This window comes from Zerene cesonia, chromosome 1 (assembly GCF_012273895.1).
Source record: "Zerene cesonia ecotype Mississippi chromosome 1, Zerene_cesonia_1.1, whole genome shotgun sequence".
NCBI lineage: Eukaryota > Metazoa > Arthropoda > Insecta > Lepidoptera > Pieridae > Zerene > Zerene cesonia.
This window is the reverse complement of record NC_052102.1, coordinates 2,335,015-2,349,653: the sequence shown is the minus strand read 5'-3', so window position 1 is coordinate 2,349,653 and position 14,639 is coordinate 2,335,015. Positions and strand designations below refer to the sequence as shown.

At 33.5% G+C, this 14,639-nt stretch overlaps 1 protein-coding gene across 4 annotated transcripts in view; it reads right to left on the bottom strand.

Moving 5' to 3' along the window:
• Positions 1–14,639, bottom strand: part of LOC119828197 (calcium/calmodulin-dependent 3',5'-cyclic nucleotide phosphodiesterase 1) — a 129,970-nt gene that overhangs the window by 59,879 nt on the left and 55,452 nt on the right. The window lies entirely within an intron of this gene.

Sequence of the window (14,639 nt, the reverse complement as noted above, 5' to 3'; positions counted from 1 at the left end):
TTTAATAGATGTAAATGTAGCCTAGTTAGATGTAGCGTTGTAGGCTTAAAACCTAGAAAAATCAAGCGTTGTTGAATGGCAACTAATTTATTTGCTTTCTACTAATTTATAGTCTTAACTAGTTTTCCACCAGAGGGTTCGCTCGCAGAGTCGAAAGAAAATTTAGACCCGCATTGTTCTAGTTTACGTGGGTTTCCTGGATAAAAACTATTAAATGTCCGTTCTCGCGTCTCAATTATCTTTTTATTATTAATAGTGTTACTAACACGACTTTATTTTATACATATGTAGATATTAGATGAGTGTTTATTCATCGAATAAATCGACCGATTTAACGACGAAGTCGCAGGTAACAGCTGGTTGGAAAATATTTTTAAAATGAAATTTATGGCATTGCAAAGCAGTTTGATTCGCTTCGTTGCATTCATTGTTTCGCAGACGTGAAAATGGTCGAAGATTAAAATTAGAATTTCTGCACTTTTCCATGGACTTTCCACTTTTCTGTAATTTTTTTTATACGAGTGAAAATACTCCCTAATCCCTACTAATCCTACTAATATTATAAATGCAAAAGTTTGTAAGGGTAAGGATGTGTGTGTGTTTGTTGCTCTTTCACGTAAAAACTACTGAACCGATTACAATAAAATTTGGTGTGTAGATAGCTGGACAACTGGAATAACATATAGGTAACTTTTTATTCCGATATTCCTACGAGAAACTGACTTACGCGGGTGAAACCGCGGGGCGCAGCTAGTGTTACATACGCGGTAGTAAATAGTAAGTGAGTCTGTCCGTCTGTCTCTTATTTATGTCTGAACCATAAAATGCATTTGATTTGGATGCAATTATGTACAAAAACATTCAGAAGTGCGATAGGAAATAAGGTAGTTATTACCCGGAGACCCACGATAATGGGAACTATGCGGTTAAAACCCGGGAACTGGCTATAAGTATGGCATTCACTTTGTGTACACGGGCGAAGCCACGAGCGGAAAGTTAGGCATTGAAACTAAAAGATTTTTGTAGTTTAAGACGTAGGGAATATAGCTATAGAGCGAAAAATCCTATCCTAATCTTTTTTAAGAATCTAACAGAAGCTAATTGAAATTCATTCACGTAATGTGAAATGTTGCTATATTCTAAAATTCATAAAGCGTTTGATGAACCGTTTTGAGCATATTTTATAAAATGTGGAAATTTTAAATTTAGAACTTTACTAGCTGACCCGGCAAAAGCTGTTCTGCCTTACTCTTATAATTTAGGGGGATGAAAAATAGATGTTGGCCGATTCTCATAGATACCGGATAAGCACAAAAAATTTCATCAAAATCGGTCAAGCCGTTTCGGAGGAGTATGGCAACGAAAACTGTGACACGAGAATTTTATATATTAAGATATTCAATTGCAAATTATTTTAAATTTAGAACTTGACGATCATTTGCATGTTATGAACAAATAATATTGTTGTTTTGTTTATAGTGGCCGTCCAATCATCTTGTACTTAGCTACATACAACTAACTTCTATGAATACCACGTTCATCGTGGTTATATACTTTTAAATATTACTTTTAAATCTAAAATGCTAGCGTATCTATTCTCGGTTGAGTCACTGCCTCGTTTGGTTCTACTTTTATATTGAATTTTGTTTTTCGTATTTTTTGTTATGATTGTTTTATTTTTTATTTGTGTTGTCGTGTTTAAATTGTATCGCATTGTTGTATTTATGTTTTAAATGTATTAATATTAATGTTTTTGTTTGTTCTGTCGTGTGGAGTTAAATAAATGATTCCTTTTTTCTTTCTTATTCTCTACAGATATGAATACGAGTGCACATATTTAAATCACTAGCCGTGGATAAAATACTCTATTGTTTCTTGTACGGACGACGCAAATCCAGGGTAGCGATATTGAAGAAAAAAGGATTATACTAAAGCGCAGCTTTCCATGTTGAATTTATAAAAGTGCAGAATAGAATGTAGACAAAGGAGTGTCATTAAAACACTCGCTTCTCCATTATAACATACTATTTTAAAAGTGCATTTAATACAATGAACATTTCAACAATTCAAATGAGTTTTGCCTTTTTTTAGTTTAAGGCAACTGATACAAATGTCACTACTTATATAATACATGTTGAAGTAACTCTATCAATCTGTCCGTTTGTATATCTGAAATTTAGTAACAATATAGCTCGAGACCTGGACATAGGTTGGGACTAGAAAAGGACATAGGGTAGGTTTTGTTCCGGATTTGCCAGGGGAACCATTAAACTATTTATTAATTTAAACAAACATTATTAATTTATTGAATTTCTTTACCAAAATACTTACTTGTCTCTTGTCAAACTTGTTTGTTGTTTTATTTGCACTGTTTATTATAATTATGTTCTAAAATAATTGTTTTGTTTTTTTCTTTATTTTAATCCTTTTGGTAGAAAAATATATGTATAAGCGAAATTTATTATAAAAATAAATGTTTAATCATGAAAAGTAATGTGAGCGCACTCGAATTAAACTTTCAGGCGGTGTCGCTGGGAGCTTAACATGTCTCGCTGTGCTTAATCCCATTTCGCTGTACCTATTATAAAAGGACCTTTATATATAACATAATTAATATTAAAGGAGATAGCTACAGCCCTACTAATATTCCAAATGCGGAACTCTGTCTGTCTCTTCTTCATGCTTAAAATATTAAAGCGACTGGGAAGATATTTGGTACTAATATATCCTACGGGTATGAAAGCTGTAATTCGCGAACGTCTGTGTTTCCCAGTGATTACGCGAGAGAACCTGCGGCGGAAAGGTTGTATAAACATAAAAATCTAAAATATTTGAGGCTAAACTCCTCGGAGTCACTTTTTTTTAACTGGTAAAAATAGTTAATTTTTTTAGATCACTAAGCGCAAAGGGTGTGATGGTAGGTCTGTGTTTATAATAGAAGTTAAATAATAGATTGAAATAAACTTTCAAATAAAATAAGATTACAGTAAACTTAAAGTAACGACTATAATTTGAGTACATAATATTACTACTCACGTTAGTCACGTGACACGTCTTGCTATATTTTTCAAAGTAAGTTCCATACCGATGATATCATGAAATCGTGAAGGCATTGCAATTAATTTTTATACGATTTATATAAGGCAATTACTTGGCAAGTTGTAAATCGCAAGAACCTCCCATAAATATTTAAATAAACTACCGAAGTGCATAATATAATGCTTTTAGAATATTTGCGTGTAAGCAAGGCAGTCGCATTGCAGGAAATTTGCCGCAATCTTTTTGGTTTTATTTAACTGACAAAACAATATTCCAGCTTTGGGAAAGGTTATTAGCATAATAATAAGAGAAAAGGATTCCCAAAGGAAACCTAAAGTCAAATAACAATACAAATTTAATACTGGCCTAGTATAAAAAATATATCCATGTTTAAATGAAAGAAGTGTTATTTACACCAGTTATAACTCAGGAAACGCTAAAGAGTTTTTTATGATTTGTCTCTACATGAATTATACAGCATCCACAAGCATTCTATAAATCAATTATTTCAGCAGCAATGACACCCCATTTTCTGTTTTTAACTTCACCTTTTTTAGCTTTGTATGTAACCAACTTTAAACGGAGGAGATTTTTATCCATCATTGTATATCAGGGATCGGCGACCATACAATCATTTCATGAGTTTATGTTATTAGTTTGATAAGCATCGCCAGAATTAATAGAGAATTGGGAGAGACTATCATAAACGCGTTTTGCAAAAAGTTTGACAACATATGGTATATTCTATGAACACAAATATAAAATGCATCCAGCATTATGTATTCCCTGGTACTGCAGTTATTGCGTGAACTGAGATGTCCTGGATTCAATACTACAGTGATTTAATACAAAATATTTAAGTGAAGCAGTACACAGAAGGCTAATCACCTGTTCATAAAGAATCATCATCATCATCATCAGCCCATCCACGTTCCCACTGCTGGGACACAGGCCTCCTATGAGGGTTCAGGCCATAATCCACCACGCTGGCCAAGTGCGGGTTGGCAGATATCACATGTCGTCGAACTTTTGATTCTTGGACATGCCGGTTTCCTCACGATGTTTTCCTTCACCGTTTTAAGTTTATTAAAGAATATAGAAGAGTAAAATAGATGTTTAATGTTTTATGTCCATGCACCTTTTCCATACACACAGGACTCAGGACGGGATTGTTTACTTGTAAAATTGTTACAAATAAACATCATTGTAAACACTGTACTCCGCGCTACATACAACTTTCGACCTACATCCTTTATAAGCGGGGTTAAAACCAAAAGCTGTTAGATCGATATTATTCGCACGAACTCCACCACGTAACCGTAGACTATCAAGATTTACTGCAGCGGTAGATAGCCGATAAAATGTCTAATAAAACTCCACATACATCCCTCTTATACCCACGTGAGGAATCGAATTATGTTCTCGATTCGTTTTGAACGATTCGTGATCATGAAATGGACGATTTTGTCGAATCAGTGAACGTTATGGTTATTTCACACCTGGATTGTTGGATTATTGTATCGGAATTTATGGATTGTCTTATAATCTGTGAAAAAACTTTAATTAAAGTCGAATGTCGATACACGAGCAGACACGTTTTATAGAAAGTTTTAGACTCGCACTACACAACATTTTTATGGTGAGTATTAAAAAACAACTCTCAGATGTGTATTTGAGTATATAGACATCATAAATTAATAAAAATACTATTACACATATGAAATCAAACAACTAAACGTACCTAAGGACGATAGCACATTATTCATGTTAACGTTGTTTCATAATATTCTAATATATATTAATTAAAAACACAAGAGCCTAATTTATCATTTTAATTTTCAGAATATATTAAAAATTGGAACCAAATGTATCGGTTTCACGATTCGGCATGAATTGAGCCAGTTTGCACCGGGGAAAATCACACAACCAAACGACCGACGTGAAATAGTTGTATGCTACTGTGTTTAGAATAGCGGGAGAGCCGGAGGTCCGATTTTTATTCCCTACCCTTCCCAGTCCATTCCTTATTTCTAATCGTCAATCCTTTCCTTATCCCGTGCCCCTTAAAAGTGCGCATCGCATCTGCAGAGGCATTATCTCTGCGAATGTTCATGGACGATGGTGATCACTTACCACCAGGAAAACCACCAGTTCAGTTGCCCGCGCATAAAAGGTAGTTATATGGTAATAAAAGGTAAGCGCATAACAAATAAAATTAGCACGTGTTTACCACAATCTATACGAAGTCACGATGTTTCTAATTCAAATTAAAGCCAAATTCAATGAAACTTCCCAACCATGAAATACAACAATTTAAGTAGTTAGTGAAGTAGACAAGAAAGCGAGTTTTCTCTGGCGCTGCTTAGATAACAATATTATACGTTAGAAGATTCATCTCAGAAGTGCACTTAGCTAGGTATCATCTTACTTGCTTGCATTGCTAATTATTCCCTGAACAATTACTCGGATCGGATTTGATGATTAATATATAATGACTTGATAACTGACTCTTAATTATTAATGAATCAATATTGGTTTTTATATACTTCAAGCATAGTATATGAATGCAAACATTTGCTTAAATTTCATCATTATACTCAAACACGCTTATTCGATAAATCCAGATAATTCATAGCAAATGAACTAGCTTTCCACCCACGCTATGCCCGCGTATCGAAAGTACCTAAACTCCCTTTTATATCCAACTTTCATTTGAAGGTTTGACGTAATATCTCATATTTCTAATCTATCGCAAGAAGCGCGCCAATATTAGAAAAAAAAATTAAGAAAGATTGTTTCTAACATACATGTGTTAAAGCAATGCTAAATTAACGAAATAAATAAATCCTTAAGCGTGTACACCCAGATTACTCGCTTTCTCAATTACAGAGAGAATATTTTTGTAAAATAAACACAACCACCAACAAGGATTAACCGCAACTTCGTTACAGGAGATGGCTTGCGACTGAAAAAAACTTTTCATATAAACGTGTTTCGCGCAAAATTCTGTTCATTAATATTGACATGACTTTTTCACGTTTCTATTTTATTTCAAATGTTTTAATCCCCCGTTGTTGCGTAATAATGTATATTAGACTACTTTATTGTTTTTTTAATATTTATCACGAGCTATCCAGACTATTCTATTTATATTTTCGGTACCGGAATTAATAAAGGAAACAATTTTTTTCTTTTTTTCTAACTGATGGTTAAATAATTTTTTCAAAGCGATCAACATCAAGAAACATACAAAACGACAATGAAGCTGGTAGGTCGCCTGATGGTAAGTGCTGCACCGGCTAAGAACAATTGGAGAGGCGTAAGGTCGATTGCATACCTTATTCCTCTACAAATGGATTGCCAACATTAAATTGGAAGGATTAAGAAAGGATTGACGAGAGGAGTAAAGGAAAGGACTGGGAAAGGTAAGGAAAATGTGGGCCTCCAGTCCTGTAATCTTATATCAACCTGTAATCTGTCACCAACCTGGAAAAAATTTGATCAACTAGTTTTGTTTATAAGTATGATATGCTTAACGATCGAAAACATTGCTAACGACGGGCTGTGTTCATAGAAAAAGGTCCACACGGTGAAATTTGTGTAATGGTATATGTGGTAATGTATATACCTATATTATAGTAGTAGTAAGTAATCGCGTTGTGGCAAAGAACAAAATCAAGACGCGTTTGAACAAATTGTCGTATAAAAGACTTGAATTTCTTACTATTTAGGTAGGTCCCTACACTATACGTAATTTACCATTAACTAATTACAATTATACATATGTAAAATATTTTAATTTTTAATACTCAAGTTGTTTTCTTTTATTGAACAATGTAGGTACGCAAACTGCAGATAACAAGCGTTAATACAATATGTGAATGTAGGTCAACGAAATGCGAAGCTGCGAGCGGTTTAGATTGACCGTGCATGGCTACCAGAAGCGACTTTTTATGAATTTAAAATCGTTTCTATTGATAATCGCCTGTCGTCGTGTTTTGGTAAACCAAATAGTATTCAGAACGTGACATGCGGATTTTCTTGATTGCCACAGAGCCTCGACCCGAAATTCACTATGTGGTCATTCTATGATTGTGACAACGCGTCGTGAGCTGATCTTTTCTACCTCTGACCGTTTTCAGAAGAGCCATAACACTAATTTCGCAATGTAAATCTATTAATGTGATCACAACATGTTGTGAGATTATCGTTCAATGAGCATTTTCGGTATTTGAGCGCAACTCATAATATAATGTTTGTAATTCATTCATTTCATTTAACTGTTTATATTCAGTTAACGAGATGGACAGACGACCTGGTCCGAGTGGCGGGGCCGCTGGATGCAGGCCGCCAGTGACCGGTCGTGGTGGAAATCTTTGAGGGAGGTCTTTGTCCAGCAATGGACGTCCAAGCGCCGAAACGACGAGTTAACTGTTTTATTGCTTTTAATATATCATAAAAAGCCTGTAAAATTATTGCAAAAAACATTAACTGCCTACAATATTTATTCAGTTAAACTACAGAATAAAACTTTCCGTAAACATCAAGCTCTTTTGTATGAAGCGAGAAAATTTTTCAATATCCTTTTGTATCGATGGCTTTCCAGTTGCAAGTATAAACTTATCTTTCCATTCTATTTCGTACAGCGCATTTTATCCAACATTTCTCAGGTCGAAACAGATGTTGTCTTGTTGCATTTAAATTTATTGAAATTGAAATTTCAAATTGATTTCCTTAAAAGTATACGAATTATTGATATGTTTGTTGTCTTATATTATAACTTTATTGAAAATAGTTGTAGGTCTTAAAAACTGAGTCTCCTTTTAAATTGAAAATACTTCTAACTACTTATGTATATTACAGTGGAACTTATTTATAAGAATATGGATTTATATGACTACATATGGATGTAAAATGGTTGTTTATTAATTCAGAAACCCTCTTTTTACTGCTAATTCCAGGTAGTTAAAAAGCATGCTAGTAATCGGAACAGTTATTAGCGTGTATGTCCAACAGTTGATAAATAAAGCCTGTTAATGGTAATGAGGATAATGCTTTCTCAGCATTATAAACTGAAGTGTCATTTACCCATAATTAATTACAATTTGTCTTAGAAGATCACCAAAGCGAAAGCGCAACCCATTTATTAGAGACCAGTTAAAAATTTCTGATTTATCGTTGAACAAGCAAAACAATATGAAAATGAATTATAACCGCTCCTGCTTATTTTATGACAACTGTTTATGCTTGGAACAGATTAAACAAACATATTTATAGTTTTAACACGTATGTTTGTGGTGCGCACGCGGGAAAAATCATAGAGCTATTTTCAGCATTTAGCAAACAGTCGACACATTATTATCGTATGAATATTTTCACATTTGTTTCAGGTTATTTCTTGTTATGCTCAGTAACTTTACTGTCCTATATCAATGGGTAACTTTTCTGTCCTATATCCATGAATAAGTGATGGTTAATAGATTGAGAATTGTTTACCTATATTGAGAAATGAAACAGATAGGCAAGGACCGAGGACTGTTCAAGGGGGCCTTGAGTTGCCTCTAACATCATTCCGGTTCTGCGATTGCTCGTTCCTCTTTGCGCATTGGTATGTGATATTGGGTATGGGAAGCCACATTATTTTGGCGTGTTGCTGTGGGCCCCTGGTGAGTTCCGTTTTAGGTTACGGGATCCCTGCTATTATGCTTTGAGTTTGGCCACCGAGAAGGCGTTAGTGGATAGAAATCCCACAGGCTCTAGTTTCCCCCCAAAGCTAGAGTATCATTCGAACCATGAAAAAAAAAAACTGAGAATGACTTTTCAGGAAGATGTCATATCGAGATGTATTTTATTTTAAAATCCACTGCAAAATCTGCATTATTTCACGGAAACAACTATTATGTTATAATATGTCTTTATACCTTTTTCACCTGTGGGAGTCGATTACGCTTCGGCACGAATTGGGCCAGCTCGCACCGGGGAAGTACCACACCCCCACAGAAAACCGGCGTGAAATAATAGCATGCTATTGTGTTTCGTACTGTGAGTGGGGGAGCCGGAGACCCATATCTTTTTTCTTACCCTTCCCAGTCCTTACCATTACTAATCTCATCAATCCTTTCCTAATCCCTTCCCAATTAAAGTCGGTAATCAATTTGTAGAGGCGAAAGGTCTGCAATCGACCTTACGCCTCTCCATATGTTCATGGGCGGTGGTAGCGCTTAACATCAGGCGACCCACCAGCTTCATTGCCGACTATGACATAAAAGAAACCTTTGTATTAGATGGTTTAAACCTATTAAATCTGTTCAAACAATAGCAGGTATAAGATTCAGTGCGCTATATAACATTTCTTATTATAAAACCACATTCACTATAAAATATTCTTAAGTCTTAAAATGAAAAAGTTTAGACGTAATAGTGCCTGTCTAGGTGCAAGAGTAATACCTTTAGTTTCAAAGTATAACCATATCGACGTAACACATGAGGTCGCGAATCTAACCGCTTTTCAAAGCATCACGTATAGAGCTGAGACAAATTGACGGGATATTGCAGCGGGATCATAAACTCTAATAAGATCTCGTTGAGTTAACGCTTTGTGCAGCGTAAAGTATGAACGATCAGCGCATAAATGTTTTCTTTGAAGCATTGGACTTAGACGGATTCGAATAAATATTTTATGGGTGGTGGTTATCAAGGAGAAATATTGTTTAGGGGCGTAGTCTATTCCGGTAGTTTGTTACAAATAGGTTTGCTTTTACAGCATTAAGTACTTTTAAGTTCAACCAACACGCACATAATAGACACCTTACACTAAATCACTAATTTGTGTCGCACTTTTCTGGCGTAGATTTTACTTGTTTTAATTATCCAATTACAGATTTATTTTTGTGTGATTCTCAGACCTAACCGTATGTGGAGTATAGTAACTAATGTTAGTTATAATATATAATTCTGTGAATGACAAGGATGAGAATTAAATATATATTTACAGAGCTTGTTATGACAACAAAAGTTTTTATAGTTAAATTTCAATTATCAAATACACATTAGAGAATCATATAATATTTTTGAAGTTAAAATTTAATATTAGTAAATAATAAACGATTCAGCATTTTTCTATGACCCATGATATCAAATTTACGTTTAAAAGGTTTTATTATGAAATATTTCGCGACGCAACTCGAGATGTTATGAAATATTTTCAAGCAATATACCCCTCCATAATATTAAAGTACATGAGAGAAAATTAATTTTTAAAAAGCTTATTAATAAAAAGTTTTATTTGTGCTTTTGGAGGGTGATATATGTCGTAAGTAATGTTTCCAAGATGTATAAAATGCCATTAAATAATATTTTCATTTAGGTATTACAATTTTTTAGTCATCAGCCTAGGCCCTAGACCTTTTGCATATTGACTAATATCGTAGAAACATGAATAAAAAGGTGATTTTTCTTCATTGCAACGTGTATGACTTGTTTTATATTACTATAGCAGTAATCGTAATAACAAAGTAAACACATTGTTATCTTTCAGACACAAAAGAAGACCAACCTCCTCTGTATTTGAATTATTTTTAAGAACACGGTAATATAATTTGCATTTATTACAAATGTATGCATCTTCTTTCCAAGTTAAATTGTAAAACGCAACTTCATTAATGTTTAGTACTTTTGACATGAAATTATTTCGTAGTTTATGTACAATATAGTTTTTTTCTTATCTACATATTGAGTGAAGTCTTCAAACAATCACATTTAAAATAACGTTAAAATATGCATCTTCACATGTGAAATTGTGTTTGGGTTGTGGCTTTTATAGAATTTTAGGGCTAAATAAAGATGTCTATGTGTATGCCATATATTTTTTTTTCCTGCTGAGGACAGACTGCGATATCTCTTAGTGATAAATAAATATGGTGTACATAAAGTCTTTGAGGATATCCTCTAGAGGGGACGACGTCCGATGTCAACATAAAATCTAATCAAATATCGAGTGAATTGTTTTTATGTTTTGTTAATCGATGTTAGTTTTTATCAAAGTTGTCGTATACCAATTGGCAATCGTACATTTTAGGTTTCCTTTAATTATAAATTTTGTACTAAGACTGTTTTTTTATATGTCGATGATATCATGGTCTGTTTTAAGTTTTTATTTTATGCTTACCCTTTCCTTTTTTGTGCCGTTACCTCGAGATTTTGGTAAAGAAGTATTTTCGATTTTAGCATTCAATTACTTAGCATGAAAATTGGAATTCTTATTTTAAAAAATGTGTTTTTATTTAATTATATAGACAGAAATTTATACCATTAACACTTATAATTAAATTCGATACCATACACAATATGACCACATTGAAACATTAATAATCTAATAGTATAATAAAGAGTTCTTGAGGCAAAAACTGTTGGTTTTCTAAAGGAATTCTCCTTTATTGCAGTGGCACAGACGTCACCTCAGACGGGTCTCAGTAACTAAAGAACTTTCCTGACCTTTTCTCGCAAATTATAATATACGACATACCTTCAACGAAGCCTTTTATTTCTTAATAACCGCGACTCACCTGAAAAGGAGAAAAGTTAATTAAAATAATATTACGTAACTTGGGTGTAATTTTATTAGATATTGAATAACTAGTAGTTTGTAGAAAACTGTGATTGGTCTGCTGTGGGTTGGGATTTGTTGAAAAATTGCAATTCGGTAAAAGAAATTTTATTCTATTACAAGATCTTTCAGTTCCCTTCACATGGTATGTTGTATATTCATATTCATGGTACGTTGTAAAAACTGCATTTGTAGTATGACTATTGCGCGGTAATATTATGCGTTAGTGAAAAAATTAGATATAGACTTATACCAAACTAGCTGCGCCCCGCGTTTTCCCCCACGTAAGTCCGTATCCCGTAGGAATATATGGGATAAAAAGTTGCCTACATGTTATTCCAGTTGTCCAGCTATCTACATATCAAATTTTATTGCAATCAGTTCAGTAGTTTTTGCGGGAAAGAGCAACAAACACACACACATCTTTACAAACTTTCACATTTATAATATTAGTAGGATAGGATTTTTAGGATAGTACGATGTTTTCTGGAGAGTAAATCTTGCATAGAACCCACGGCCCCCAGGGAAGGATGAATCGGATTTTTACCGACTAAAATACCACTGTGTTCCGTCGAACCGTATTAATTAAGAGGCCACGGGTGCTTTAATTATTATCCTGTCGGTCCTGTTCTGTCTACTTCTTCAATGGGCTTCTCATAAAATAAATAACTAATTTTACATAACCTAGAAAAAAATGCCGCGTATACGCTTAAAACCACTCACCGAGTGTATTTTTACAACTCGCCATGATGTACACTTCGTTATTATAGTTTATGAAATAAAAGATGTTTGAATAGAGCCGAACGCTAACAAAAAAAGTTTATAAATATAATTGTTCTCCGAGTATATAAACGTGACATAATTGACTATCCTATTACATGAATATTAGCACGTAACGTGTTCGGTTATTGTTGAAAAGTGAGTTAATTTTAATGTGTGTGCGGGGAAATAATACTGAATTATTTGACAAGTTATTGATAATATATTTATTTTTATATAATTAAGGGGTTTCGCTTTGCGATAACATCGTTCTGTTAAGAGAAATCACCAAAACTATACGCACTAATTATAATTTCAATCAAATAATAAATTTTAAATCTATTTCCGCGACTTTTGACGAGCACCCGGGCTTCCTCCGAGACAATTTATTTAACTGGAAATAACGTTTCTTGATTTTTTTTTAAATAGCCCCATCAAAATCTGTTACGTTATTCAAAAGATCCAAACATATAGACGTTCAACTGTTAGTAAAGAAACAACTCTTTTCCCGTACTTCTAAAGATTAAAAAATATTTAGTCACAAACCATTAAAAATTACTTTGCGCAATATATTTTAAATGTAACCTTTGATCTTAAAGACCAGTATAAAGCTTTTAGTAAGCTTATAACAAGCAAAAAACATTATTTCAAACAAAATGACTGAACATTTTAAAAATAATTCAACCTGTCTGCTATCACTGCGGTGCTGGAAGTTTGTAAAAATTGCTTTTCTAAATGAACTTGCATTTTTCTCGGCGATATTACATTTTCGTACTTTTATCAGTGATTGGAGGGAAAACAAAGGGAGAAATTGGCGGATATTTCTGAATATTGTATGAATTTTGTCTGGTTTTGTATGTAACGCAGACAAGGCCGCGGGCGGAAAGCTAATTGCGAATATCTTGTTTGTATTTAACCTTAATTTAGTCTTGTTCTCAGAAATAATATTTCTGTTATAAAGTAGTTATTTAAATTTGTACTTGTTAAAAAAAAAAAACAAAAACTTAATTTTTCTAGTTTTTTCCATGTAAAAGAGACTTAACATAGACTTGCTTAAGTTATTGAAGTCAAACAAAAACGTTAATAAAGTATACGTTCCAAGTCTTCTAAGACCAATGCGAGTTCTTTTATAAGTCTTAAAATGAATGAATAATCTAGATTAAAAGAAGCTAAAGAGATCGTTTATCAGAATCTTAGGAACTACCAGTTCAAATTCAGAACATAGTGCTATCGTGCATTTATCGATGTGTGTCATTTGTGATATTGTGTCAATCATGAAATGTAAAAAGAAACAAGTTCCCTTTCGGGACAGACGAAGTGTCTTTGGTAACTAAACGTATTTTATAATAACTAGTTATTTTAAACTTTTACCTACGGTTTCGCTCGTTTTAAAAAGTAGGTATTATAATGAAAAACTGCGCCCGCGACTATTGAATTAAACAAAACCTATTTATGCGAACGCCTTCATCATATTGTCTCCAACATTCAATTTCATTTCGCTCAGTTGATAATTTACGAAGATTCATGAAAAATTTAATCCCCTATTTACTCGCTTGGAGGGAGAATTTGTTAAAATTCTTTCTTACCGGATACCTAAATCATAGTAGCTATCTGAATGCCAAATTTCTGCCCGATCCAGCAGTTTGAGCTGTACGCTAATAAGTCTGTTAGTCACTTTTACGTTTAGTATATTAAAATTTAATTTTAATTTCTTTCAGTGATACTATATTATATTCTACTAGGGCTTACAGTGGTAACTGTGAGGGGAAGATATGAAAACGTGAACATAAAACAGGACTGGTGGGAAACAGCTGTTATCTACCAGATATATGTGCGATCGTTTATGGACAGTGATGGTGATGGAGTTGGGGATATAAATGGTATTTATATGTTTTATTTACCATGTGAAATTTGTTAGAACTCGTGAAAAATTCGACCTTGAACTATTAATTATAGGCCATTGATAATAAATGTCTAAAAGTTGTTTCTTTAACAAAGTTTATAAATGTAATTAAAATAATTTTTTAACTTAACAAGGATCGTGAATATGTGGGTGTATGGCTAAATCGCTGATGTTGATGTATGAATAGATAAATACACCTACACCAGATATTCATACAAGTAGTAATTATCTCGGATCAACTCGGGTGAAGCCGCAACATTATACTAGCCAATCGTTGTGAATTTGCTTGGATTTAATTGGTACACTAATCTATTGAATTGCAGTGTATATAAT